We start from the raw sequence: 27331 nt of genomic DNA on the forward strand, positions 1-27331 counted from the left end.
AGACAAAAAGCCTAAAACCCAGGAAATTACAGGTTTTCAAAGGAACCTGCTCTGCAGTGTGATTAGAAAATTTCTCAGAACTTGCATGATGGTGTAAGAAAAGCAATGAGCTAGGGGTTGCTGGGTGGCAATGGATTTGAAGTTTTTTCATATGGTATAATATATTCAGACATAACACTTAAAAAAAAAAAAAAAACAACAAGCCAACACTAAAAATAATGGCACAGCTTACTACTTCAGCTCTGAAACTCAACTCAGAATAACAGAATGACATGCCAGTGCCTTAACAGTTCCTTAAATGCTGGTGTTCTGGGTTTAATAGTAGCAATCTCTGGCTCTTCCACAACTCCTAGGCATTGCTAGCTCCTAATTCCTATGCATCATATAGAATGGAGAAGAGGATAGACTCTTCAGTTGGAGTACAGACTCCTTCCACATCATGTGTGTCTGCTCTCCTTAAATATGTGTACCACATTATGGACCTTGATAAAGACACCCATTTGCCCAATCTCAGAGCCAAATATAAAAGAAATCCTAAAACTCTGCCTGTAAATAGCAAAGTATCTTCCTCCTCTAGTGCTTCTGACACTTTACCCATGTCAGTGTGCTATGGATTTAGAGACATACACCTTGAGAACAGAAGCAGGTAGTCAGGGTGTTCTGGCTTCAGCTAGAGTGGAGTTAATTTCTTCTCATGGTGTTTCATCTCCATATGGGGTTAAAACCACCACACAAGGATGCATCTTTTAGGCAAGATAACACTTGTAAAGTGCCATCCATTTCTGTATGAGTTAATACCAGCTCACATACTTCACCCTCTTGTGAATCTAGGTCAGGTTCAGCAAGAAAAATGCAATTTCAATAACTGCAGCCTTTCAATAAAATGGACATTTTGTGCAAGGCTGGATTTCTACTGCCATACTAGATAAGACATAGTGAAATATTATCACATTAAAAACTCCTGGTCTCCTTGGTTTTAACACTTCAAAGTTAAAAAGTACATATCTCTTAATGTGATGGGGTTAGCCAGGTGGGGAAATCTCTTCCTTACGCATGTATTATCTTATGTACTGAATCACCACTGATGCAAAGCCATCTAGGATCGTCACATCTCTTTTAAGCCTAGTAGAACTGACAGGGGTTTCCTGAAGCAGTGAACTGTATTATAACATGAAGTGTGGGAAACTGTTGAACTTCATGACATCCAAATCAAATATTAATCACAATCCAAATGGGTCAGTTGACTGGAGTAAAACAAAACTGACTAGAGTCCATTCCTTTCCTTGTTATGCTTACTTTTGTTGGGGTTGTCTGGTTGGTTTTCTTTCCTTGTATGCCAGCCCTAACACAGGGTAGTACAGGTGAAACAGTTCCCTGTGTACAGTTGGTTCATATAACACTTGGTAGATGACAAAAAATAAAATTGTGGAAATTCTATAACAGGATAACAAGTTTGTGTGAAGGTAACCTATATGTGCACAGTCTTTAAAGACATGACAAACTAGGAACATATTTAAGAGAAGGCAGAGAATTAGGAAACAGCGTGCATTTGTTTTATTGCTTTGCAGGATTATTAGTCTCTCTCTAAATTTAATCAGAGGACTTGTCTCTTCCCTGCCAAGCCACTCTTTATGTGCTGGACAGAGCACATAAAGAGGCCGGAACATGCAGTGTGTGTGCGTGTGTGTAGATAAAATTCTGAGGTCAGGACATGCAGAGTACATGCACACTTGCTCACACACATGGTCACAGAGCCAGGGAAGACACAGCTGCAGTTCTAGTCCTCAGTATTCCCTTCTTCCAGAGGGCCAAGTTCATCCTGTTGAGATCTAGGAGCTTAAATAAGTCACCTACATTGAATCACCATCTCATTTGGACCCCCATGCAGTCAGTGAGGGAGGCCACCTCTGTGGCCTGTGTAAGCCTCTCTCTCTTGACTTCAGGTGCCTCAGTTATGTGCCTCAAGGGCAATGTGTGGAATTTAAGCCTTGATGTTTCTTCCTGCACAGGGACCCTCTACTGGGCCTCTGGACACTACTGTGATGCAAATATTCATCAATAACAGTTACTTGCATCATCTGTTTATGACCCCGGGCTCTGCCCTGTCACTCTTGCTGATCTCCAGCACTAACATTTTCTTCTGCAGAGCTGGACTAGCGCTGAGTAGGTGGAGGTGGAGCAAGGTGCAGTGTCTGGAGCCACCCAGTGGGCAATGATATTCTGAGCCTCCATTTTAAAAAATCCGCAGTCTGAAAAGCATGTCGCCTTCCCTGTAGGTATTTTAATTTCTGCAGTACATGTATCCTCAGGCAAAAAGCAAAGCAAATCCCTGTTCTGGTCCATTGAAGGCAAAAAAAGACTGGACATGCAGTACATAATCTGGATTGATAAAGGGACGCATGTAATGAATTTCGTTGGGAATTTGCAGTTAAAGAAAAACGTCCCAAGGCATGATCAGGCACATTCAGGAATAGACATTAATCTGCTTGCACATGTATCATGGTCCCACTTCAGAAATGTGACCAGTCTGTAACAGAGAAGCTCAGTGCATTCAGAAAAAACTGTAGACATCCAAGAATACTACTCATGTGGTCAAAGTAACAGCAAGGGACATTCAGAGCACTTGGACCAGCATGCTGCAAAGCTAAAACATGCTCATTGCCAGGTACAAACACAGGCTTGTAGGCTGAAATGGTATATCTCTATAGTGTGAGATGCTGAGCAAACAGGCCCCAGCAACAGATTGCTATAAGTCAAAGTACAGAACTGACTTGGACATGTGCACAGGGCAGCAAAACCTATGGGGGAGATATAGGGACTAATAAGTGGAGGCAGCAAGAAACTTGATACAACATATCCACATGGATTAAAATAATTTAAAAGTCAGACTTGCATGGCATCTGCTGTGACCTGTTGAGGCCACAGGGGAAAAAGGACTTAACAAAGATGTCAGGAATACTTTCAAGCAACAGAGGAGGGGGTAGAGAAGGAGTTAAAAAGGAAAACTCAAAAATGTTGCAAAACCCACAGCATAAAATATTAGTTCAAGGTCAGATAAAGCAGGGCTTTACCAGGGATTTCCATGTGCTCAATACCCAGAGCTTCAGTTAGGAATCCTGAACAAAGCATATTGTGTGCTGCAAAGTTTGGTCAGCAAGGTCAAGCAACTGCCGTATTGGATTATGACTTTAGAACATCATTAATGTCTTAGAAAGAATACTTGGAGTGAAAGGTGAATTCTAGTTTACCAGACATTGGAGTCAGACTTGGACAATGTTCATGCTTCTTTTTGGAAGTACTTCAGCCAGTGAAGACTACCTGATATGCAAGGAGTCATAGCTATGAGACGGTGGAAGACAGGTTTATACTGAACTTGGTCCTCCTTGATGCTACCCATGTAAAAGAATCTGTGGACAAGGGTCTGATATGCTCCAGGTGCCAGAAACATGGCTCTTCTGAGGCTTAAATGGGGATCTGTTCTCCCTTCTCTGTAGCTGTCAGTCTGCCTCAGGACAAATTCACCTTGGAGTCCTAAGAAGGCAAGTAAATTCAAAAATAAAGTACTTGTCAAGGAAAAGACTATCTGCAACAGATGAAGCTAATTCTGAATAACTGGATCACTGGTGAAACTTCAAAAAACTGTAAAAACATTTTTTAGATTGTAAATGGTCTGAAAGGCGTGACAGAGCGATACCAGGCTAATGTTGTCCCATTCCCAGGAAAATGCATTTAGTCATCCACGTGAAAGTTTCTTAAATTATGCAAACTCTATATTAGAACATTTTTACTAGTGCAGCTAAACAGGCAAAGCTGCCCTTTGTGAACTGATGTTTTTACCCGCAAAAAGTATGGACACTTAAATGCAGTGACTTCTGTAGGCAGAGGTTATTGTAGCCAGGTACTTAACTCTCTACTAGAACACATACAGAAATAAAATGTTTTTAATAATAACCTACCCTCTAGGCAAAAACAGCACATCAATGGGAAAGTTTGCAGTCATTGCTAGTGGAGAGAGTCACGGGGACCAAGTCTTTGCATCCTGCATTTGTCTAGACAATGTAGGCAGTGCAGAGCTTTCTCTGGGAATTGCCTCAAGGAAGGAAACCAGCATGAGAGGATGAAGTTCAGAATTACCCCTGGGTTAAACTTTTACTTCTGCCAAAGGCTTCTTGCATTATTTGAAGCAAGGTACTTCAGCAGTTCTTCCACATCTCATACTCCAGCATTCATTTGTGCAATTATCTTTCTCACACATTTAGTATGATGTGAGCTGAGCTCTTTGATACAGAATTGCTTCTCATTGTATGAAGAGAGAACGTCATTGCTGATCCTTAGAATACCAAGTGAATTTTTGTTCTTCAGAATTCTTCACATTTTTGTCTTATTTTGCAGTGGCAGCTGGGATATAGTGCTTCTGAAGACATGGCTTGAGGTGCCTCAGGCCCATGGTGTGGCACACCTGCATAAATTAAATAGCTTTTGTTAGTAATTCCTAAAGAAGTTTTATTTTTTAATTCAGCTGTCAAAATCCAGTTCCCAAATGATTAATCTCTTTAACATGATGGTGGTTTTCTTATCTTTGCCCATTAACCACTGGGCTTGTTTTATTTCTTCGTTTTCTCCTGCTGTAACTCTCTATATGCAGTGAGTCAGGAATCCAGGATTCCTGCTGGATTTCTAGGGGGGTTGCATCACCCCATCCCATGCTGTGCACAGTAGTATATACTCTTTGCTGCAAAGAATTTATATGCATGTCATCAAGGCAAGCAATGACAAGAAAAGGAAGTGGGGACCAGAGGCATGGACTAGACCCTAGGTTTTCCAAGCTTGAGTGATCTCTCAGTAGATAAGTAAGTCTATAACCAACTGGTGAACTCAAATTGTAGCATGGATCTTTAACACCAGAAGAAACATTCGTTGTCTACAAACAGATACCAGAGAGAGAAGGCATTCCAGCTCAGACCCTGACACCTTTGATTGTAGCTCAGGGAAAATGTCCTAAATGGTGGAGTTGTTGCTGGGCTGTTTAAAGAACTTTTTGTTTGTAGGAAACCCATTTGGAAAACATGAACTTGCCTACAGAACCTTAACTGCACAAAGTATGAATAGACAGATATTCCATGTAACCATGGATTACTGGCAATATGTAAGCACATGGTAAGGAAGCATATAACACGCATGTCAAATAAGAGACCAAGGAAAATAACTTAAAATTAAATATTAGAGCCCTAAGCTTATATTAGAAGTTTTCAATTCAGTTTTAATCTTGTGCATTTTTAAAAACATACTTAGAAAACTGTAAGTACTGTTTCCTGGTATTAGTCTAACTTTTGCCTCATTTCTGCGTCTTCTATGTGAGAGTACTCATTAACCAGGACAGTGAATTTCACTCAAGTGATCCTCCGAAGAATCCACATTGCAGTCAGGATGTGGGTGGGCAGTCTGGTTTGCAGGAAGATGTTTTTTCTGTAGGTCCATTAGATAAAGGAGCAGTCTTAGTAACCCAGGTAAGGCTTGTTGAGAGTTTCAGTTGAAGACAAAGATCTTAGTTCCAAAAGAAGGGCAATATTAAATACTACTAACTTACAGCAAAAGGCTAAGGGTTTTCTGACTTGTCTGATGACCTCTGAGCTTCGTGATTTGGCACAGCTGAGATAAGCCCTTTGCCTGAGACAGGCAAAAGGTTCGTAAATTTAGAAATGCATTCCAGGCATCAGCTGCTGCAAAGTGAGAATGTAACACCAGCAGAATGGGGCATGTAAATCTCATTTTGCTTGCAGCATCCAGGTGGGGAAATCAGAGTAGTCAGTTCACACTCCAAATGTCATTCCAGAGGGGTTGTACCATTTGGTCCTGCAAGAACAGCCCAACTCACTGTCAGAAGGTACGCCCAGAGATAAGACATCACTTCTGATGAGGGGAAGTGGTTCACATTTGTTAAACTGGCAGTCCAGTTTTGATGCCATAGGATTTTCAGCTGAGAAAATAAATAAAAGGCAAAATAACATCATTTTGACTTTAGGAAAAGTTGCAGCAGGGAGTGAAGATACCACGGGATTTACATGTGTACCTTGTTTGTGTCCCAGAACATGCAAGGGAAACACCTCATCCCTTTAAGCCCTTACCCCATTGGTATCACCTTTTGGGTAAGAGAGCTGTGGAGAACTGCAGGATGTCACCATGCCAAGAACATGATGATCCTCAGCTCTGTTTTCTGCTTGTGAAATTACTGTACTTTCACTTAGGCACAATCTAAAATTTCTTGCCTGCTGAAGGCTGGAAGTAACCACAACATCAGATGTAACTTGTTATCATCTTTTAGACAAGTAATTTCAGGAGCAACCACCCTACATTCAAAACCCCCATGTCATTCTCTGCTCTTTGCTACTTAAAACCAGCTTTACAAATGCAAATCATTAATTATAGTGTGCTGTGTCACAGAAAAATCATCCTATTTTTCTAGACCTGTTAGGGCTATTGGGGAGATTCTTTCGTGTGTATGTAGCATCCAAGGTCAGGTAAAAAGTCCAGCTTGGTCTGGACAGCAGATGCTGAAAACTGTGTAGATTCCCTGGAAGAATGAACTGAAAACAGATTTCAGTTTCAGTTATTTCAGTTATTTCTTTGCATAAACAAGTTTTGTGAACTTGTTTTCTTCTTACCAGCTATTTTTTTCCTAAATGTTTGTATTACGTTGCTTCTACCTAGAGACCTTCAATTGTCAAGGATTGGTGCCATCAGAATGATACCAGCTAAGGCAATACAAAACCTCAGGTGTAGCAGAGAGATGCTCTGTTACACTGGTTTGTTAAATGCTTTTATTTAAAATTTACAGTGCCTGAACACAAAATATGACCAAATCAGACCAATGCCCACCATGTAAACTCTTCATCCATGCCTCAACTTTTTTCCTCTCTACAGAATGGGAATGTAATACTAACAAACGCTTTGATAACCTGCAAAAAATTAGCAGAACACATGAGAGCCACATCCTGATGTCCTGGCTTACAGGATCCAAGGCTACTGTGGATCCCAGGACCAAACAGCTTTCTTGCCCACAGTATAAGTTGCTGCACATTATTTTGGGAGGCTGCTATTCCACTGTGTTTTGTAGGTACTCATTCCACTCTTCAGGCATTTCAAAGAAGAAAGAATGGAACATCCACAATTGCTCCCTCTTGAATGCCAATGGAGACCAGGAGAATGCACTGTGGTTCTTGGGAAGTGAAAACTCCTGCTTAAATGAGGTGTGTGACGAATGAAGACATTTTATGGCAGGATAACTCTTACAGGTGGCTCCTTGGTGGAGCTGTGCTTTGTCAGGCCCTCCACCAAACACCACTAGAATTCCCTTGAGCACCGGGTTGGCTTTATGTGGCACTGGAGTGCTGTTGGGTTTGCACAGTTAAATCACAAATTTGCTTACTTCAGTGCCGCTGTCCTTGACTTGCCTCAGTTGCAAACAAGAAAATACAGCTTTTCTTTTGGAAGATTACCAGATCAACAACAGCTGTGAAACATGACTCAAGCAAAGCAGGGTCTGATATTCCTTCCTTATTTCCAGTGCTTATTCTGTCATATGAAATGTCTGTAGGGCAAAGTTGCAAAATTACCTATTCTGAAAATGTCGATTTTCCTGTTAAGAGTACTGGTATTTAATAATTTCCCAGCTTCATTAGGTGGCTTGTCTTACCACTTACTGCATCAGTACAGACTGCATCATACTGGCATCTTGAATAAGATGAGTAATACATTGATATTTTTCCATCTTAGCGGCCCCCGCTGAGCCACCTCATCTCCCAAAAGAGAAGACATTTGAAAAACCTGATGCAATGACCCAGCATTTCTGAAAGGTGATTCCTTCCTCATTAGTCTTTGCTTTACCTGCTGCTGAGCAGAAAAGGATTCAGTGCAATAAGGGAAAGAATACTGATAGCATGTGTTTGGTTAGAGAAGAGGTAGATTGTGTTTAGTGATCTCTGACTGTACTGCTTGCTGCTTTGAAAAATATATAGATATCTGAAAGTACTGTGCATGAACAAAGCTGAAAATGGGTTGTAAGTAGGCTTTCAAATTCCTTTCTCTGAATATGAATAACCTTCATTCAAAAAACAATAATGGAAGTGACATATACTATCGATATCTGAAATTTTTCATTCAAAAATGAAATATGTGGCTTTTTTTGTTAGCACAAAAATTATATAGAAAGATTCTCAGAAGGTGTTGTAGCTGTAATACACTGATTTTGCCCCTAGATATTTGGGACAAGTTAACCATAATACAAATCTATGTTGGATTAATCTGATTTTTTTGTAATTGAAGCTTTTCTAGATAGTAACTAGACACTAAAACAGGACATGGAACATCTTGGTTTTTCTTCTTTACGATTTTACTGGTGAAAAGTTCATTCTATTCTGTGTACTGAGAACAATTTGTAGTGCTGAATATGTATGAAAGAATGATTTTTTTTCATCTGAACCACATGTATTTTGAAAATGGTCCCATCTTATGTAATTCTTTGAAGAATTTTCTTTCCTTCACAGGAAAGTGTCTTCCAAACAAATAGTAGTGTTTTGTGTCTACCATGGGAGGAATGCTGTCTGGGAAATAGCCCAGAGTGTACAAAATGTGTTAATGTGTCTATTTGCCCCAGGGAGGCTGAATCATGTGTTTGTGAGAGTATTCTGAGAGGGTGTGCATAATGAGGGGTTTGCAAAATCCATTTTCTCCAGCTTTTCCTGGAGAACAGGAGACTGGTTTTTGCTGGATGAAAACTTTAACAAAGAACTGGGGAACCCTGGCAAGCAGAGAAGATAGCTTCCCAAGGAGAATCAAGGTGAAGTGATAAAGCATCATCTTCAAAATTGCCAAATCTTCTCCAGCATCTGTCGTTGCTGTTCTGTTAAAATAATATTTTTTTTAATAAAGCAGCTCCTCTCTAGTGGTTAGCTGAACTTCTCGTTTCATACAGCATATATTGTTTGTGAGAAATATTAGCCTAAGGACCATGCACCAGTTATTCATTTGGTGATAAATATTAATTATGCCTCTTCTCCCCCATCAGCTAGAACAAATGAAAGGAAGAGGAGCCAGTTAAATGGACTTTTTTGGTAGGATGACTAGTAAGGATTTAAAGCTGTCATGGCTATTAAAGTTGCTGGAGTTTGACAGCTCCCACAGCTTTCTTTCTCTTAAATACTGTTCATATCTATCTTTTCCTCCTGCCAAGCCTCTAGTTTCATTTAATTTCTTTATTTTTAAGAGTTTAGTAACTTCTTCAACGTGGCAAAATGTTTCTGGGAAGCAACAATTTTCTGCAGGAAAGTGACCTGCCTTACAGACAGCCTTCAAGGCAGGCAGCCAGGCCTATAGGCAACATTTGTGTTCCTGCTCTCCTCTTTTGTCACCAAATTCCTTTTGACTCTTGACAGCAACGTGACATGTCTCCATGATGAAACCCTCCTTTTCCTCTGCACTCCTCAGTGGTGCTCACTACCTCTAGGGCAGCAACAGGAATGCTCTTGCCACTGCAGCACAGTGGGAGGGAGCTGGGGAGTACCAGAAACTTTTCCAGGCTTTATCCCTGGTTTCTTTGCCTCTTTTCATCCCAGGGGTTGCAAATGGGAAGATTTGCAAACCCACACACAGGAGCTGTACTCAGTGGTATCATGGACCCCTGTCAGCTGTGCCATCCATGCTCACTGAGCAGGGACCTTGATGGTCCTCAAGCATTGCTCAGCCTGTGTAACCACGGCTGGAGAGGGTTGGACAGCACAGGTCAATCCTACTAACTCAGAAACAATACATTATAGCATGATGGTATTATTTAATTCCAGACTGAATCAGGAAATGTCAAAATTATACTGTGTCAAATGTCAGAATTATACAGAACCTGTGTTTCAATACAGGTTCTCCTCTGATTCTCACTACTTCTGCTCCCCGCTTCTCTCTTTTTCCTCATTATCCTCTTAGGAAGATGATTTTTTAATTAAGTGGGAGGGTAAACTTGCAGAAGAGAGGGATAATCTTTGTTCTTTGTGTCCCACATTGATTATCATTCTTGTAGCTTCACTGTTTGCTTATCTAAAAAGAAGCTGTGATTTGACTGAGGGAAGAATAACTTTTGCATATTAATTTTCTCCTAACCAAGAGCATCTAGGTTACCCTAATGATACTGGAAAAATTCTAAGACTCAATCACCACTCTCAGATTCATTTAACTAGTAGCATCCCCTGAAAATTCTGCAGAAGAAACACAAGAAGAGCAAGTAATTTAAAAACTGTGCTGATTTTAAAATGAATGCTAATCACATTAACCTCACCCTGCACAGGGAAGCAAATCTTTGGAGCATTAAAGATCTTCCAGCTAAATGTTCAGAATGGGAAACTTCTGCAGAGTGGTTAGTCCATGGTGAGACCACACAAAATATAAAGGTTAGGGACTAGGATTATTATGAAATTACAAAGTCTGTGACTTACAAATGGAAAAGTGTCGGAACCCACGACATCTCTCTGGATGTCCTGAATGTCTCAAAGCCCTGGCAGGGGCTCGGAGACCCTGGCAGGAAGCCAAAGACACCTGGAAATTCGATCTTAATTCATGGAGCAAATTGCCAGCCTTATATGAAGAATTACAGGCCACAAAAGTTTAAGTAGCACAGTAGTAGGAATCACAGGGTGAAGGAAAAAATTTTAGAGCACTGTAGAGGGGGGTTTTGTATGTTGTACAGGGGGGTTTGAAATTCTGTACATGGGGGTCAAGGGTTCTAAGATGGAGGGATTTGGGCGTGCCCTGTCCTTCTTCTTTCTTCTCCTTGGCATCCATGTTCAGGATGATGTTGGCATGTGGGGATTGGTTCATGGTGAAGGTACACTTGCCAACAAGGGCAAAAAGTATTGGAAATTGAAGCTAAATATCTTATACGTAGTTTTCACTATAAAAGAGACAACCGCCCCGTGGGCAGGAGAGAGTGCCCTTGGCTGTCTTGCTGATCAGACCTCGTCTGGACAGACAGAAAAACTTTGTAGATAAGGAACAATAAACTCAACTGAAGACCGAAAAGCAAGAGTCCAGACTCCTTCTTCAAAGCACGGCCTGCCCAGAACCACCTTTTCCCGTGCTGGGGCAGAGACAACTGACAGCCGTCCCCGGCAGAAAAGTAAATTAAAAATAATGGATTTGGGGTAGGCAGATTTCAATAAACTCAAGATTTCATAACTGAAAGCTTTGATGGCTAGCGGAATTACACAGAGTGAATAACCATAACAACACAAACTGGCCAGGGAAAAGATAGGAGGCATAGAACCAGACTCACTGTACTAAATCACTGGCTTTTCCCTGGCATTAAGCAAAGATAAAAGGTCACAGAAAATGGAAATCAGTTCAGATTGCTAAGCATAACTTGAAAGAGTTGCAAAAGCAGGTGAGGACAAAAGCCAAAAAGGCAGAGGCATAATGTGATGTGTACCATAACAGGAAATTATTTTGTAGTAGTGTTACTGGTAGGGAGAAAGCAAAGGAAAATGCTCATCTCTTATTTCACAGAGAGGAGAGATGGTAGATGACACTAAGAGTCTTGTTTTGTTCTTCAGTCTTCACTGAAAAGGTATGCTGGAACTGGGCAAGAAGTGCAGTTGCACCAGGTACATATCTGGAACAGAATCAGGAAAAACAAGTTGAATACTGAGGCAAATTGGATTGGTTTCAGATTATCTGAGCATGGTGAGATGCATTTCCAAACTGGATATCTGGCTGAAACCATCTCAGAGTCCTGTCCCTTTGAGATCTTGGAAGGAGATGTTAATCAGACAAGCAAATGCCATGCTTAACTTTACCAAGGGGGCAGAGAAAAGAGGAGTTAAGGGATACCAACCTAATTGCACTCCTTAGAGGAGTACATGTGGATGTCTGGGAGAGTACACAGTGATTCATAAACAAGTTGAATTTATGAAATAAGGCCTGCCAAGGTACTCAGCTTCCTTGACAGGCACCTAGCAGACCATGTCAGCTGAGGATGCCATTTACCTTAATAGTAAGGGATCTTTGATACTTTTATAATTCAATGGGTAGAAATATGATTTGGACAAAACTTGTCTAAGACAGAGACAATACTGGTAAGAAACTGTTCCATCAAAATTGAAGGGAAAAGTTTTGATGGATTTTCTGCTGGTTCTTAGATGATTTCATCTTCTCATAATACTGTAGGTGATGAGAAGGTTTATGAGTAGATGATCTATTTATTACACTTGAGGACAGCATCAAACGTGGGGGCACATGGTGAAGAACAGTATGGCAATTGCAAATCAGAGATGATCCTAAAATGCAATTGAAGGAAAATTTGCAAAATTTTGCCTTTGGGCAGACGTAGCTAAGTGTGCAGACAGCCAACTGTGGCTGTCAGCCCGATTCTCTCAAAGGCATGTGGGAACAAGGATGAATAAGAAGCTGGACATGAATCAAGGATTTTGGGCTGTAAAGACATTTTGGTATGTAGGTAATGAAACATAAAAGAATACTCTCCTGATCATTAGCAAGGCCTCACTTGGATTAATGTGCAGTTGAAAGTGCAATTGCACTGAAAGTACAGTTCCAACCACCAGAAAACCAAGAGGAGAAGAGGGAAGTGGTTGGGGTATATGGTCTGCAAGGAGAGAGTGCTCAGCCTAATGCAGAGGGTAGGTCTTCAAAAACTTCATCAGCCACTGCAATGGAAAGGAATAACAGGTTCTTTGTGTTCACGGTAGAAGGGACAACAACGACCGAAATGAAGTACTGGCAATGGAAATTCATTAGAGAAATCCTTCCAGCAATAAGGATAGTGAAGCACTGGAGAGGCCGTGGAGGGCCCATCATTTCAGGTCTGTGAGATGAGGTCAGAGACAATCAGCAGGAGCAATGTTAGTTCAGCCAACACAGCCTGCAATCAAGGACCTTCGTGGACCCCATGCCCTGGGCCACTGGGGTTCAGCACTTGCTTCCAGCCAGTCAGAGACTTATCTCCCTCTTTCTGAAAACAAAGATCCACACAGAAGAAAACTATTTTGGGAAAAGAAAGTTGAACAAGGATGTAATAATGTCTTCAACTAGTTTGAAAATAGCTATAAAGATGAGGGAAATAAATTTCAAACACAAGAGAAATAGGATTAAAATGCCAGAAGGGCAGACCTTTAAGACAATAATCAAGTATTTCTCCTGCAGACCTTTTTCAACAATGAGCATGTTGAAGCACTGGAGTAGATTGTCAATTGCTGCAGGGGACCTCTGCTCCTGGACAGTTTTAGGATGAAGTTTGACCAGTTTGTTGAGATACTTGATGTAAGAGGGAGGGCTACGTTATTTTATGTTTCTGCAATTCTTTTGGAGAAGGGAAGTACTAAGTATATATGGAAATGAAACAGAGAAGTGAGATCAGAAACTGCTTTTCACTAGAGCAAATGACAGATTGTGAAACCCAAACCAAGAAATTAAAAATGTGAGTATGGGGAACCCCAAATTTTTTACATTATGAACAGTCATCTTGTTGCACTGTTAAACACCTACAGTGGTGTATTTTGGAAAATACCATGTAGAGTCCCCAGAGATTCACAGACTAGCTTGGGACAGGCTGTTGGCTCTTGCAGTATAACAAAGCCAGCTTCTTGCATCTTAGATAAGGAAGAAACTTTCCTATATGCAAGTCAACTCTGATTTTTTGGTCTGTTTCCATGAAATATCTAGATACAGCTAATGCCAGGCACAGAACTGGATGGACTACCATTGCAAAGCAGCCGTCCAGCTCCCGGTACAACTGCTTGAAATCGTGATAGAGTTTTCTTTCTACTCCCCCTCTTCTCACTAGCTGGCAGAATATTTCTGTGTTAGAGTCACTTGTTTCAGAGTTTTTTTTTGAAGGCATAAATATATCTTCTGGTTTGAATTCAGAGTTTTCGTTTTGCTCTTCAAATAATTTAATATTGTTTCACTAGTCTGAAATAGACTCTGGATTTTCATGCTTTGTCATTAAAGTCAGAATAGACATCTGTGAAGTGGAACAGAAGGCATAAATTTTAGATTCTGCACAACCTAGAGAACAGGATTATGAGAAGCTGAAGCTATAAAAGAAGCTGTAGCATAAAGTGATGACTTGGATGGCTCATAACTAGAAATTTCTATCATAGTCAGAATTCTGAGACTTTGAAATTTCAGCACTTCCTCAAAGACAGAGAAAAAAATATGTTTATCAAAAATATTATGAAAGAGAGGAATTAATATTATTTGCCTGACCTCCTGGAAATATTTATTTTGATAAGATTAAAACATTCTCAACACTGACACTGTAACACTTTTATCTGTTTTTATCTGTTAAATGGTAATGTAAATAGCAAATGTTTCTGCTTCATGAAAACAAAATATTGAGATAATTTCCTGTCAGATTATCATGGAATAGATAAATTCCTGTAAATATTTTACATTTAATTAAGTCAGTGTTCTCCAAAGGGGTAATACTTCTCAGGGAAATCATCAACCATATGCCATAATTTTCAATTCTCCTTTAACCCCCACAAATGTCAAAATGGTACATACTTCTAAGCAAAGACAGAAAAATAATCTATCATCAAAGAAATAAAAAGTCATTCCAAGGGGGAAACAAAACAACTGCTCAATACTGCATATAAATGCAGTACAAAACATACCATACAAAACAACTGCTCAATACTGCATATAAATGCTTCATAATTGCTTAACAGCTATTTACCACATTGTATCTACAAGGAGAATCAAACATGTAAATTTTCTGCCACAGCAGTTGCTCAATACAAATGGGTCTTAAGAGTATTGTACTTCCCTTTGGTGGTTTTTTATATCTCTTTGTTTCATATCTTCCAGATTTCTGCTAAGAATTGCCAAAAGCATCTTACAATCTCTGCTTTTGATACAGCATATTAAACATCCAAGGCAACAGGGAACTGATTAAGCTACCTTCCCAACCTATAAGATATCACTAATCTTGTCAGAGGGAACCTGTGGTTCCCTTCCTTCACCCTGCTTGTGCTGCCCTGCTGCAGCATCCTGCTGTTCCCATCCTCTACACGTGCAGCACCAGGTGATCGTGCCCTGGGGCCCTTCATTGGTACAGAAAGCACAGCCACCTCGTGGAAAGGGACCCAGGAGACATCAATCATGAGGCCAGGAGGGGAGTCCTGCCCTCTCCCTGCTGTCGCTGTTGCCAGGGACCACAGTGCTTCTTAGCTGGTCTGTTGTCTCTCCTTTTAGCAATAGTGTAGCTGTGATGATGCCATCAATCAGCAGTTGCAGCATGGAGACATGAAAATGCCTTCTCTGCTCCTGTTCCTTTTTGCCCTTATGCATCCTCTCACTAAGCTGCCTTCCAGTTCCCAAACACATGTTTTCCCTTCCCAGCTTGGAGTTGTGACAGTGCTGTGGTCTCCAGAAACACAGAGGATCACTCAGCAGCCACTCAAGCATGGCAAGACTTTGTTTCTCCAGAGAAGTCATCTTCGTTGGATTGGTCTTCAGCAATGACTTCTGCTTCCTGTTCTGTCCTGTCTCAAAAGCGGAAAATAGAATAGCTCTCCTGCCGTGTTTCATGTTAACCATGAGGTGAAGCAGTGTGAGAATGTAGTGTCCCAGACAGGAAAAGAGGAGGTGCTGATTTTCAAGGTTGTGTCCCACACTCTGCAAGCCAGCAGGCAAACCAGGAATGGCATTGGTCATTTACTGTGCTGGGGTGGTGTGGGCCTTGTCTAGAGGCTCCCGTCCTAAGTGTTGTCAGGTCGCCTTTCCTATGAGTACCACTGCCTGACTCCCTCTTACATGTCATCGTTTATTTCTGCATAATGGTTTTCTATCTAAATGCATCATTCTCCATCCCTGCTCTTTTTAAGCTGAGAATAACAATGTCCTAGAGCATTTCTTGTATGAAATACCAGGTTTCTTACTACAGTCCCTTCTGAGGACACGTGGAAGGGGCCAGCATCAGCCTGACTGCTTCCCAATGAAAATGTAATAATAAGGTCAAAGTATTTGGGTTTTTTTGCATGATTTTTTTAGTTTGGCTTTCTTTTTTTTTTTTTTCTTTTTTTTTTTTTTTTAACACAAGACACTGAACTGTCCAAAATAGAAATAGCTAACTAAAATATGGAGGCTTAATGACCGAGTTTTCATGAAATAATGTCAAGATCCCATCCCAGAGAGTGTACATTTGTTTATAGCCATTAGGAATTATCCCTGGGAAAGCTCAATTTTTCCACAAAAAATTACTTTTACATCCCTCTCTTCTTTAGCCAGAACTGGAAACAGGCTGTATATTGTATCTATTTTTGAATGTGGGACACACAGGTCAGCTACTGGTCAGTGTGGCGTGGGAAAGGCTGCAGTGATGTGCTGAGCATCCAGGCTCACCAAAAAACACTTCTGCTCCCTCCCTGAGGGAGAGTGCAGTGCCCTGCTGACACTCCCCACTGCCTGGCAGCCGGCAGAAACCGCACCAGCGTGGAGCGCTGCTCATGGCCCCAGGTTAAGAGGCAACTTCAGCACAGATTTCTGCCAGGCTGAAACATATTTGAAATGCATTCCTTAATTGAAAACGTTTTTAATGAGCCAAGATGACATGAGTAGTCCACAACTAAAACTGACTGTATTACGGTATTTCCTTATGCTATGCAGAATCACATCCTCCTTTAAAAATAGTGTAATTATGCTCAAGATAAAAGTCTGGTGGAAATCAGGGACCAGAATACCAACAAACATTGCACTGAAGTGTGTTCAGCAGAGCTCTTTTTGGCAGACCACTAGAAATGTGTTATATTTGATGTATCCCTTTAAAATTCTCATTCATAAACATTTCCTTCTGTCTGCTGGGGAATCACCATGACCCCACAATGCATCAGCCCTGCAGCAAGCTAGGGTTTCACATCACTGCTGTAACTTTCTTTTTAATGTCTCTGTCTTAACACGAGCTTTCTGCCTGCTGTGCATCATATCCAGTGCTCTTGTCCCTCACAGCCCAGGGCTGTCTCCTAGATGACTGTGACCACGGGAGAGTTAACTCCCAGAAGGCCCTGATTGCCAGCTCATAGGCTAGCTCCACATCTGGAACAGCTTCTTCCCTACTGTAAAATTTATAGCTGGAAGGGTCATTGTCATATTTTAGACTGTGTGATTAGCTTTGATGGGAGCTATTATAGCTTCCTTTTTGCCGTAGGATACCAATGTATGATCAGTCTAATTGTTTTTAAACCAAGGAGAAGTAGGTGAGAACTGGAAGTACAACAGATGCAAAAATTGCCATTTTCAATGTCTTTTCCATGGCATCATGTGGGAAGTCATCCCAGGTGAAGTTGTTCTGATGCCACACTCAGTGGAAATGTTTTGGTTTTGTAACTTGCAGAAGTCATAAGGATGATCTGGCAGCTGGATGGTAAAGAAAGCTCTACTGACCTTGTCATGCACATCCACCTGCACCACAAAGTGAGGACTTAGTGTCTTCTCTTCAGTTTGGTGAAACAAAAAGGCAGCTGGCATCTCACTAAGATTACAGAAGATGACATTAGTTTATCAAGTAATTTATATTTTCATATTTCCAAAGTATCCACAAAGAGGTGCTTCAGGGGAGGAAGCTGAGGGGATGTAACCAAAGGAAAGTGAAACCATGGACTTTCTCTTTTTGCCATATTTTAAAGGAAAATATCTTCTTTGACAGGCAAACCTGATGTATGCATGGACTGCAGGAAAAAGCTTTGGATGGATACATATTAAAGGTTATTTGTTGAATAGTGCAAATATACAGCCCCAAATATCACATTTTATGCATCCTTTTTTCCGGTGTGATAGCAAGGTGGCTTGCATTTATTAATCTGACAATAAATAATAGCAAGAGAAGTATTAAGAAGACATCTTTATCTGGAATAAAAAAATAATTTTCTTTAAATTATAGTAACAATACCAGAGAGGTCTGTATTCCTAAAATCTGCCACCAAGTTTTTATCTCCGTGTGTGTCCATTTATTGGGTGTTAGTGTCATGTATTATGATAACAGTATCCCAGACAATTATATTCAGGAATTGTGGGCATTCAGACTCCTAAAGAAGCAGAAAACTTTTTTCTGCTTAAGGAATTGACAGATTGCCTGGAAGATTTTAAGCAATAAAACCTTCTGAGTGAAAAAAATAAAGAAGTCAAAGAAGAAGAAAATAATTTGGAGAAAATAATCTGGATTTTATTTACATGCAAATATTACTACTGTTATATCATAGTTTCCAGTCTTTAATCTTGAAACAAAATATATCCATCCTTCGCTGAAATAACCCAAAGAGTGGCAATGTTACAAAAGATACATTCTTTTATATACTAGACATGTTTTAATATAGCATGGAGTACTAGAAAGTTGCTTTCATGTAACAATGCTACCATAATAACAAGGATATAACAGTGAATTTCTACGTGAGGAAAACCTCCATAAGAAATTTTTGGTGCTTCCACATGTTGCCTTATGTTTTTGAAATATCAGTAAGATGTGACTTTAACGAGTGACATAGACTTTTTATATGAGTTGACACACCTGAAAGTTTCACATTTGTATAATATGCTCCCTAGACTGAGGACACTGAAAGGAGCAGGAAATGAGAACTTTAATTCAAGCCAAGCTATTGTTTTCCATAATATGAAAAATGGTACAGCAAAATCATGTGCTGAATTCAATGGATAGAAAAATAAGGATTTTTCAGGCTCTGAGATGTTATATTTTAACACTTAACTTTGCAGTTTCAAAATACCTTGTTTTTCTAGAACATTGTGGAAGTGTGGAAGTGAATTTGGAATTTTGGAAGTGAAAGTGCAGGAAACCATTATTTTAAAAGAATAGAATCTATTAAATAAAACAAGTGTTTTTAAAATGAACTATAGCTAAAAAGCTGTATTTTGACTCTCTCCTGAAAAGCTTTCAATTTTTTTTATGCAATGCCCACTAGTTTCCTCCTCCCTTACCCACTGGCACTTGCCTGCATCTGGTTTACACCTAGACACAGCAACCCAGTGTGCAGGTTGGTTTGGTCTTTCTCCTCTAGGCTGAAATAATGGGTGCTGCCACATTCAGTGACATTAAACTCACACATGCTGTTGTATTGTTACAGCATTTGGGAATTTTTAAAAAATCTGGGGCCTAGAAAATTATTTCTCTCCTTAAATTAGCTGTGGAGAAATTAGTCCTTGAAAATATTCTTCCAAATGTACTACCCAAAGTCCATCTGATCAAAGAAAATAAAAAAAAATGAAAATGAAAACAAAAACCCAAAAAGCAAAACAAATCAAACAAAAAGACCACAGGACAGACGGTGTAGTGCACAAAGCACTGAGCTGGGAAATAGCTAGGGAAATAGCTAGGCATCCATCTTTCATCTACAATGTGATGAAGTTGTGCTCAATTAATTGTCAGGATGAAAAATAAGCAGACTTTTTGTGCAAAGCCAATACTTTGTTGTTAAGGTAACCAAATCTTACCAGTCTAATTACTGACTTGTTTTTAATATCAGTCAAAATATTATAGGAGGAGAAAAAGGAACAGTATTACATAAAAAGTCTGCAGAGTAATAGCTACAACTGTTATGTCTCCTAGCACTTGCCCTTTTCTCTGTTCTTAGAGTTACTCTTCCACCTCTCTGGATCCATCACAGCCATAGTTAAAATACATGTCAAGCATCTAAAACTCTTCATCAAGGTAAATATTATGCTGATTGTGAGGGTTTCTTCTCTTTTCCAGGGGGAATGTGATATAGACATTGCGGGTTTACTTCTCCTCAATTTGGGGTCCACTTGGAACAGATGTTATTTTTTTTTCTAACAGCCTGTATGCCTTGGTCTTTCTTCGTGGATCTGTAAACCCATGTCAGTTCTGCCATATATGTATTGAATATGTTACATAGAATCATGGAAGCACAGAATAGTTTGGGTTGAAAGGAACCTTTGAAATCATCCAGTCCAAACTCCCCTGCAATAAGCAATGACATCTTCACCTTAGGTCAGATTGCTCAGAGCTCCATCCAGCCTGACTTTGAACACTTAGAATGACGAGGCATCCACAGATTCTCTTGGAAATCTATTCCAGTTTCTCTCTATCCACACCATAACAAAAAATTCTTCCTTGTATCTATATTAAATCTACCCTCTTCTAGTTTGGCCCCTGTCCTATGGATATGAGCCCAACTTTGAAAAAAGTCTGTCCCCATCTTTCTGACAAACATCCCTTAGGAGCTAGAAGGCAAGGTCTACCAGCAGCCTTTTCTTTTCCAGGCTGAACAGCCATAGCTGTCTTAGCTCTTCCTCATAGGACTGATGGTCCACCCCACTGATGATTTCCATGGCACTCCACTGGGATTGCTCCAGCAGGTACACATCCTTCTGAAGTTGAAGCCCACAGAGCTGGATGTGGCACTCAGGTGCAGAGGAGCAACCACCTGCCTTGACCTGCTGGCCATGCTTCTTTTGAGTCTCATTCTTTGTTGTCCTTGCTGCTCCTAGAGCTGTTTTATCCAGCTCTAGGTCTTTATCTGACCATTGTGAACCTGCTCATTTCCTGTGTCATCATCCCACCACATCCTCCCACTCACAGTACACAGCATCTTTCTTTCCAGGCTTCAGCTTTGGCATCAAGCCCCTGTTCCTCTGCATGGAATGACTACAGTGGCTTCACACGTATTTCCTCCGCAGAACAAAATGCTTGGCACTGCTGTTTGTAGATCACAGCTACACCATACAGACGTGTGCAGAAGGCAAAGGGGGCATGTACAGAGGGACCGTGACAAGGCATAAAGTCCTTACAAAGCTTGGGGTCTGTTACTATCAGTGGTGCTACTGTATTTACTGACACTGCTATAAAGCTAATTATATTTTATTTCTCCTCTCTATAGCCTATGTAGATACATACAAACTTATTGAAGTAGCAAAGGCTTCCAGCTGTGCATGCTTATTTGCTGGGACTAATAATTTCATAGTTAAAACTAATTTGGTGTCCTAAAATTTGCAGATCAAGGCTTCAGTGACAATTCAAGAGAATGTGGAACAATTTGTCATTATTACAATTACCAAGCTCCAGATGTATAGCTCTTCCAGAGATAGACTGGTGAACATGTGTAGTTCTCCACTGAGGAAGGAGAGCAGGTCAAACAATTTAAACAATTTTTCAAGACATGAGAAAGTGAATATATTCAGTCAGCTGAAGACAGAACTGGTGGACCATGTGCTTACCTGGCTCCGAACATTTCACGAGATTAAACTGATGTTTACTAGGTGAGGATCTTGCAGTCTTTTCCTTCCAATTTTCTGAGGTACTTCTAATGCAACAGGACAAACTTGCTATAACCACTTGTGCCTATGCTGAAAGTTGGAAAACGCCGCTGAAGAGGCAGGAATCACATGCTAGCACCTAGAAATGTTGAAATACTGTCTTGTGCTCACATTCTCCAGCACTGCACCCTGGGTTGAGCAATCAACATTTGTACCAGGACAGTGTGGCAATGGTTGTGGGTTTTGGAGTCAGACGTGGGTTCAGGTATGTTCAAGGGCTCTCTGAGCAGCCACAAAAAGCTATCAAGAATCCCAGATATTTATTGTTGTTCTCAGAACCTGGCAGCCTCATGTGGGATGCAGAGGAGTGCGTGGGCAGTGCAGCTGTTCATGTGTTCATCCCCAGGCAACCAGTCTGGTCTGCTTGGAGGCAAAGCACCAGGACAGGACTTGGTAGGTATGACGCTTTGCATTGCAGCAATTTTCCTTCCAGGACTACCAGTCCAATATCCTATAAAATACAAGCATCAGTTCTCTGAGAACTTGAAATTATTTTAGGACATCACTGTCCCATTTCCTTGATTCTCAGTAGTTTTTTGTCAGGGAAGACATCCCATAATAGTGAGCACCCTATATCTCAGGGCTCCTGGCAAGGTTTTCTCAGTACCCCAGTTGCTGCAGTGCCCTCCAGCTGAGTAGTTCCCCTTGTCATCCCCAACTATGCAGCTGAGGACAGTATTCAGTGAAAAGTTGCACACCACATAGTCCTTCCACTGCCAGTGTAACTGGATTTCCAGCTTCCTATAAAAACCCACATGCCAAGCTCCCTGACATCTGCCACATCCTTTCTGTTGTCACTTTCTCCTCTTCTGCAGGGGTTTTTCTCCTTTCACCTTGCAGTGAGGAATGTTGTTGAAGTATCCGTGTGCATACCTGGCTCACAGCTGGCATGTGAAGTGTTCTGTTGGGGACAAGCAGGACAAAATGCCATGGAAAAAGCTGAGCTGTTACAATGCCTCAGCTCACTAGATGGCCTCATACTCTGCAGAGAAGCTCTTCCTCCAGCAGTCCCCTTTTGTAAATTCTGTTTATGCATGCAGCAATAGAGACATTTTAATTATTATTTTCCCTTCTTTTTCTTTACTATCTGGACCTGGATTCCTCTTTTTCATCCTTTGCTGCTGTGATAGACCTTCTTCTGTCTCCTGGGACGTGGCAGTCAGTTTGTGCAGCAATTTCCAATTATCAAAGCAAGCCACACAGCATGCAGCAGGAATGGGAAGCAGAAAAGAAAGCTAGTATGTGACCTTCATAATAAGAATATACCACAATAGTACAAGGTGGTGCAGGAACACAAGCATTAACTTCAGCATTTGCTGCCTTTCTGCAGTGTTCCCTGAGTCCATGGATGTATATTTAGCATGTCTGTCTGACAGTTTGTTGTATTATACATATTAGGGAAAAAAACTCTGCTAAACAAGCATTTCCTACATGGTGATGTGTGATTCCACAGAATCTTGTTGTGGGAAGAGCATGAGGAAGGGGTAAGGGGAAATAAGAAAAGATAAATAGGTGTGCAAAAGGCACTGGATATTTAGCAACCTGTAAGAAAAAGTTGCATTTTTCTGCAGTATTCTCTTGGTCTCCCTGACCACGGTTTTTGAGAGCTCTACTATCAAGCAGATATTTACTACAGTACTGATTTCAAAGGTGGGAGTTGGAAACAGAAAAAAAAGAAGGGCTCAAACCCACAGTCAGATCAGAAGATTGCATCACCTAGATGAGCCATGACAATGGACTATGGCCCACCAGCAGCCCTCTGCAAATGTGGGGTAAAGCACAGCTTCAGCCACTTTCACTGGGAAATTTAGTGACCATATTCATTTGCTGGTTCTTGGCTGAGAGGTTGGCTGAACAAGATCCAACTGCTAGACTTATTTTTGGGTGAAAATTAGCTATCCATGACTACCTACATCATGTGCACAGACATGATAAACTGAACATACCTCTTCCCACCTTTTGCTGGTGTGCTGTTAGCAAAAACCATAATCATCCTTTGTCCTGCATCTTTTTTCTACTTAATGTCAGACATTTTGATGTTTGCAATTGTATTGACCTGTCCAAAAACAGTAGGACCCCTCTGCTTTCTTTCCCAGCAGACTGTAGTACCAAGAAAAGAGTGGCAAGGCAGTCAGTCTGGTACCTGTGAAAACAGTTTCTACTTTCTGTCTCAATGACACCCACCTGAGACAGTCATAGACAGAATGATAGTGAGAGCTGTGCTTGTGCTTCATGGCTGGGCAGTAGCCATGCTCTGCAACACCTCTGAGCTCTTTGGAGCAACCACCTACATGAGGGCAAGTACATTCTCCTGTCACTTTTAAGTTCAAATGTCAAGCCATCCAAAAGTAGCCTGAATCCGGCAGCTCCAGTTTCACCTTGTAGACTAGGATTTGAGTCTTTTACAAAACAATACATGCAGAACTTTTTGAACTCAGCATGAAAAGTCACTTGCTTGTTTCCCAGCAATTGTCTTGAAGGACTTCTTGGCCTCAAGACTTTGGTACTTCCCGAAGACATGTCAGTGAAGAAGACAGAAGCACATAAATGCAGGAGGACTTTCTATTAAACAGATTTCTTTATCATGATGCTATAAGTCCCAGACACATAGCAGGAGGCAGACAGTGGGGTGATGAGCAGAGACCAGAACAGCTCTGTAGCCAGAAGGCCACAAGACCACTCAGTGTGGATTTGGATCACAAGGGAGAAGCCAGAGATGCTTAAAGGCACAGCTGCTTTGGGCACAAAGTGACATCTTTACATAGTCCTAATTGCCAGTCTTAAAATAGCATGAGGTGGAAAATGTCAGCAGTCCTGTACCAATATCAGAAAACGTCTCTTTGTAACTGATTGCAATAGCTGACATGAAAATGAGAAGCAGGCAGGAAAAAAAAATAGTAAAGGAGGGTGGAATGAAATGGTGACATGGATGTTCCACACCACAAATGAGGCAAAATTTGTTAGAGGAGGGCATGACCGAAAACCCACAGTTCCTTCAGGGACTGTCATACTGACAGGAACTTGCACACTGCCTGCAGGGTGTATGCCAAGGCGGCTGCCAACGGAAGACCTGAGAACTGCAGGCACAGCCAGAGAGCTCAGCCACAACTGAGGCCAATTACAAATGAGGGAGAAATCATTTAGACAGTTGGTGGTGTCCATCTGGCACCTAGTGACTAACCAGCCAGCCCTTTGTCCAGTCATCTTGACAGCCTGCACTTCCGACTGCCCTTGTCTGGTGGTAGACATAACACAGTCGATGGCATTCCAGCACCCAGAATATTGTTGTTTTTCTCAGTTTTTATGCCATAGTTCAAATAAGGCCTCTTTAATTTGATTTTATTTTCAGTCTGTCCATTCCAAAGCACTGGGGCAATTTTCTTAATTTTGAGCTGTCACATTAATGTGATTACTCTTTGAGTTTTGAGTTAGAGATACACTTCAACACTGGCTTACATCCAGGTGTTCATCTGCTCAAAGCACTGGAACTACATACCTACCTACAGTTTGATACCTGTTTATCTCTCTTGTTTAAATTCAAAGCTTTGAGTACTGCCCTTTCATCTGCTGCCTGATTGCTTCAACTATAAATGTTCACAGATGAAGAACCTTCAAACAATAAAGCTGGAAAAGTGTTCATAACTAATTGGCATGGATATCACAGGAGACAAGCTTTCAAAAGTACCTGCATTCCATTTTCAAGAGCACCTTTACCACTTTTAAGCTGTTTTTGTACATCTCAGATGGCACCTACAGATATCTTCTACAACCTGCAACTGGCCAGTAATTTCTTAACTTCCCATGTCCTGAATGTGTGCACACTTGCCTATATGAAATAATCTGGGAAATGGGCCCCAGCCTTCCCAATACTATGGACATCTGTGAAGTCTTTGCCCTTCATCTCATGTTTTAGACAAAGCAAATTAAAATGATCTGTCAGTGCTGTAAAGCAGATTTTTACAATGGTCTCATATTTATTATTACCCATTCTTACAAGAACTTCCTTTATTTGAGTGCCTTGCTCAAATACCAACATAAAAAGCATAGTAGGCACAGCAAAGAGACAAGGGGGTCAATTGTACTCGTAAGACCAAGAATGTTCATGGTTTTGACAAAACTCAGTAAAGGTTTTCTCCTGTTCAGGATCCCTGAGCATTAGGAAGACTGCAAGACTCAAAACCAGACAAAATTAGATTACTTAGACTTTAGGAAATCCCTGACAAATTTTAGCCTCTTTTCTCAAGTTACATAGCAGAAATTTCCAGAGATGTGACATGGACCCTTGCTAGCCCATCCCTCAATACCATTATACCAGGCATAGAGATGGTTTTCACAGTCAAGGAGACCTGTGTGTGGGAGGTTCATCATAGCCCTGGGATTCACTGAAACCAAGAATTGTACTAGCTTCTCATGACCAGCTAGCCCTGGGATCACAGCCAGGAGCCCATCAGGCTGTACTTGGCTTTCTTCAGCTCACTGCAGAAAGGATAATGAACCAACTGCAATGTAATTTAATAGGAGGTAGGGGGTTACCACACTGCTAGTGCTTTGAGGTTCTCCTCTTTGGTATTTACCCTTAGAAAGGAAATCCTGTGCCATCTCCCTGCTATGATCAGCTTGAGGTCAGCCATCAAAACACGGACCCTAGCACAGTTTTAGTTCTCTTAGAAAGAAAGATTTATAACCCTTTTAAAACCCATCCCATTCTACAGATACTCTACTGACTGCTTTTTGTGCCACTAAACCAAATCAGCCAATATGTCTGTGTTATCCTGACTCTGAAGCTCTTGGGAAGTCCAGGGTCAAGAATTTCACCCCTCTGAGACCCACGCAGTCAGGAACTCATCAGCTGACTCCTACCACAAACATGCAGCACAAAGTCAAGGCAAACTTTTCAGCATTCCACTGTTAAAACTGTGCTTCATTCCAAGTTTTCATGAGCCAGCAAGGGGGACTAGAAAAGCATTGTCATATTATTAAACATTATCTCCCTTTTTATTTTATTTGAGCTCCAGCACTGTGATGGTTCAGATGGCAATGAGTCAGCTCTGGCTGTTAGGTAATGTGGAGCAAAGGGCTGGAAAAGGTAGCCTCAAGTAATACCAAAGCAATTATTCCCACTCATTTCTTCATTCACACAGCTTTGTAGCTGGCTGTATTCACCACTGCAGTTCAGCAATAACATCACACTTCCAGGGATGTCTCTGCAGATTTGTAGATGCTGTCCAAGAACAAACTCAGTTTTACAATCTGTCCACAGCACAGAAAGCTGTCTTGGACTGTACATGAAATCCAAAGATGTGCTTGTGATTACCTGAGCAATTGGGATGGTCTAGGAACTGGTAAGCTGTGATTTTCAGTTAAGACTGAAACAGCGCCCAAAGGAGTGCAGCATCCAGGTCTTTTGTGCTTCATGCTGCAGGTAGATACTTGTGAGAGGCATCTGAAACAAAAAAAATAATCATGAACTTCAGAGAGTTAAAAAATTATATACAGGCATTGTGTGTGGAAGGCCTGGAGAATTATAGCCCTTCTGGTCCTCTAGTGGTGTGGTGGCATTAGATCATTGCAGATGAAATCCTGTACCCTTGGAAAGTGAAAGCCAGGCTCTGCGTGACAGAGCTGAAGCTAGAGCCATTCAGGTTTAGTGTATAGTCAGTATTTCCACAGCTCTCTATATGGATCCCAGGATGCTGTGGACTTGCTGCTTTCACCTATTCACCCACCTTCTCCTCCTCCAGGGGTGGTAAGCAATGTCTTGAGCTGGAATTCATTCATCATTTTATGGTATGACTTCATTCTTGCCCAGCTGAGAAGAGCCAGTGGGAAAAGGAACTGTGCTTTGCTCATTGAGATGGAGTTAGTGCCACAGGTCCACCTTCCCTGAACTTGTATGCCAGAAATTAGTGCTGAGAGTCTGTGAAAGGAATGGCACACAGCTCTCCATGTGCCCAAGAGGACTGGAGGCCTCCCCTGCCGGTAGTAGCAGCAC

At 41.1% G+C, this 27331-nt stretch overlaps 1 protein-coding gene and 1 long non-coding RNA gene across 4 annotated transcripts in view; one reads left to right on the top strand and one right to left on the bottom strand.

Moving 5' to 3' along the window:
• Positions 1 to 27331, top strand: part of PALM2AKAP2 (PALM2 and AKAP2 fusion) — a 269103-nt gene that overhangs the window by 73150 nt on the left and 168622 nt on the right. The window lies entirely within an intron of this gene.
• Positions 92 to 27307, bottom strand: LOC120513631. Of its 2 annotated transcripts, none has more exons than XR_005630306.1 (3): positions 27066 to 27307; positions 26654 to 26782; positions 92 to 4459 (listed from the first exon to the last, which is right to left on the bottom strand). It is a non-coding gene; the product is annotated as an uncharacterized LOC120513631 (long non-coding RNA). The 2 variants fall into 2 exon arrangements; XR_005630305.1 differs by lacking the exon at positions 92 to 4459 and adding an exon at positions 18216 to 26560.

This window comes from Passer montanus, unplaced genomic scaffold, assembly GCF_014805655.1.
Source record: "Passer montanus isolate IOZ18808 unplaced genomic scaffold, ASM1480565v1 scaffold85, whole genome shotgun sequence".
In the NCBI taxonomy this organism is placed as follows: Eukaryota; Metazoa; Chordata; class Aves; order Passeriformes; family Passeridae; genus Passer; species Passer montanus.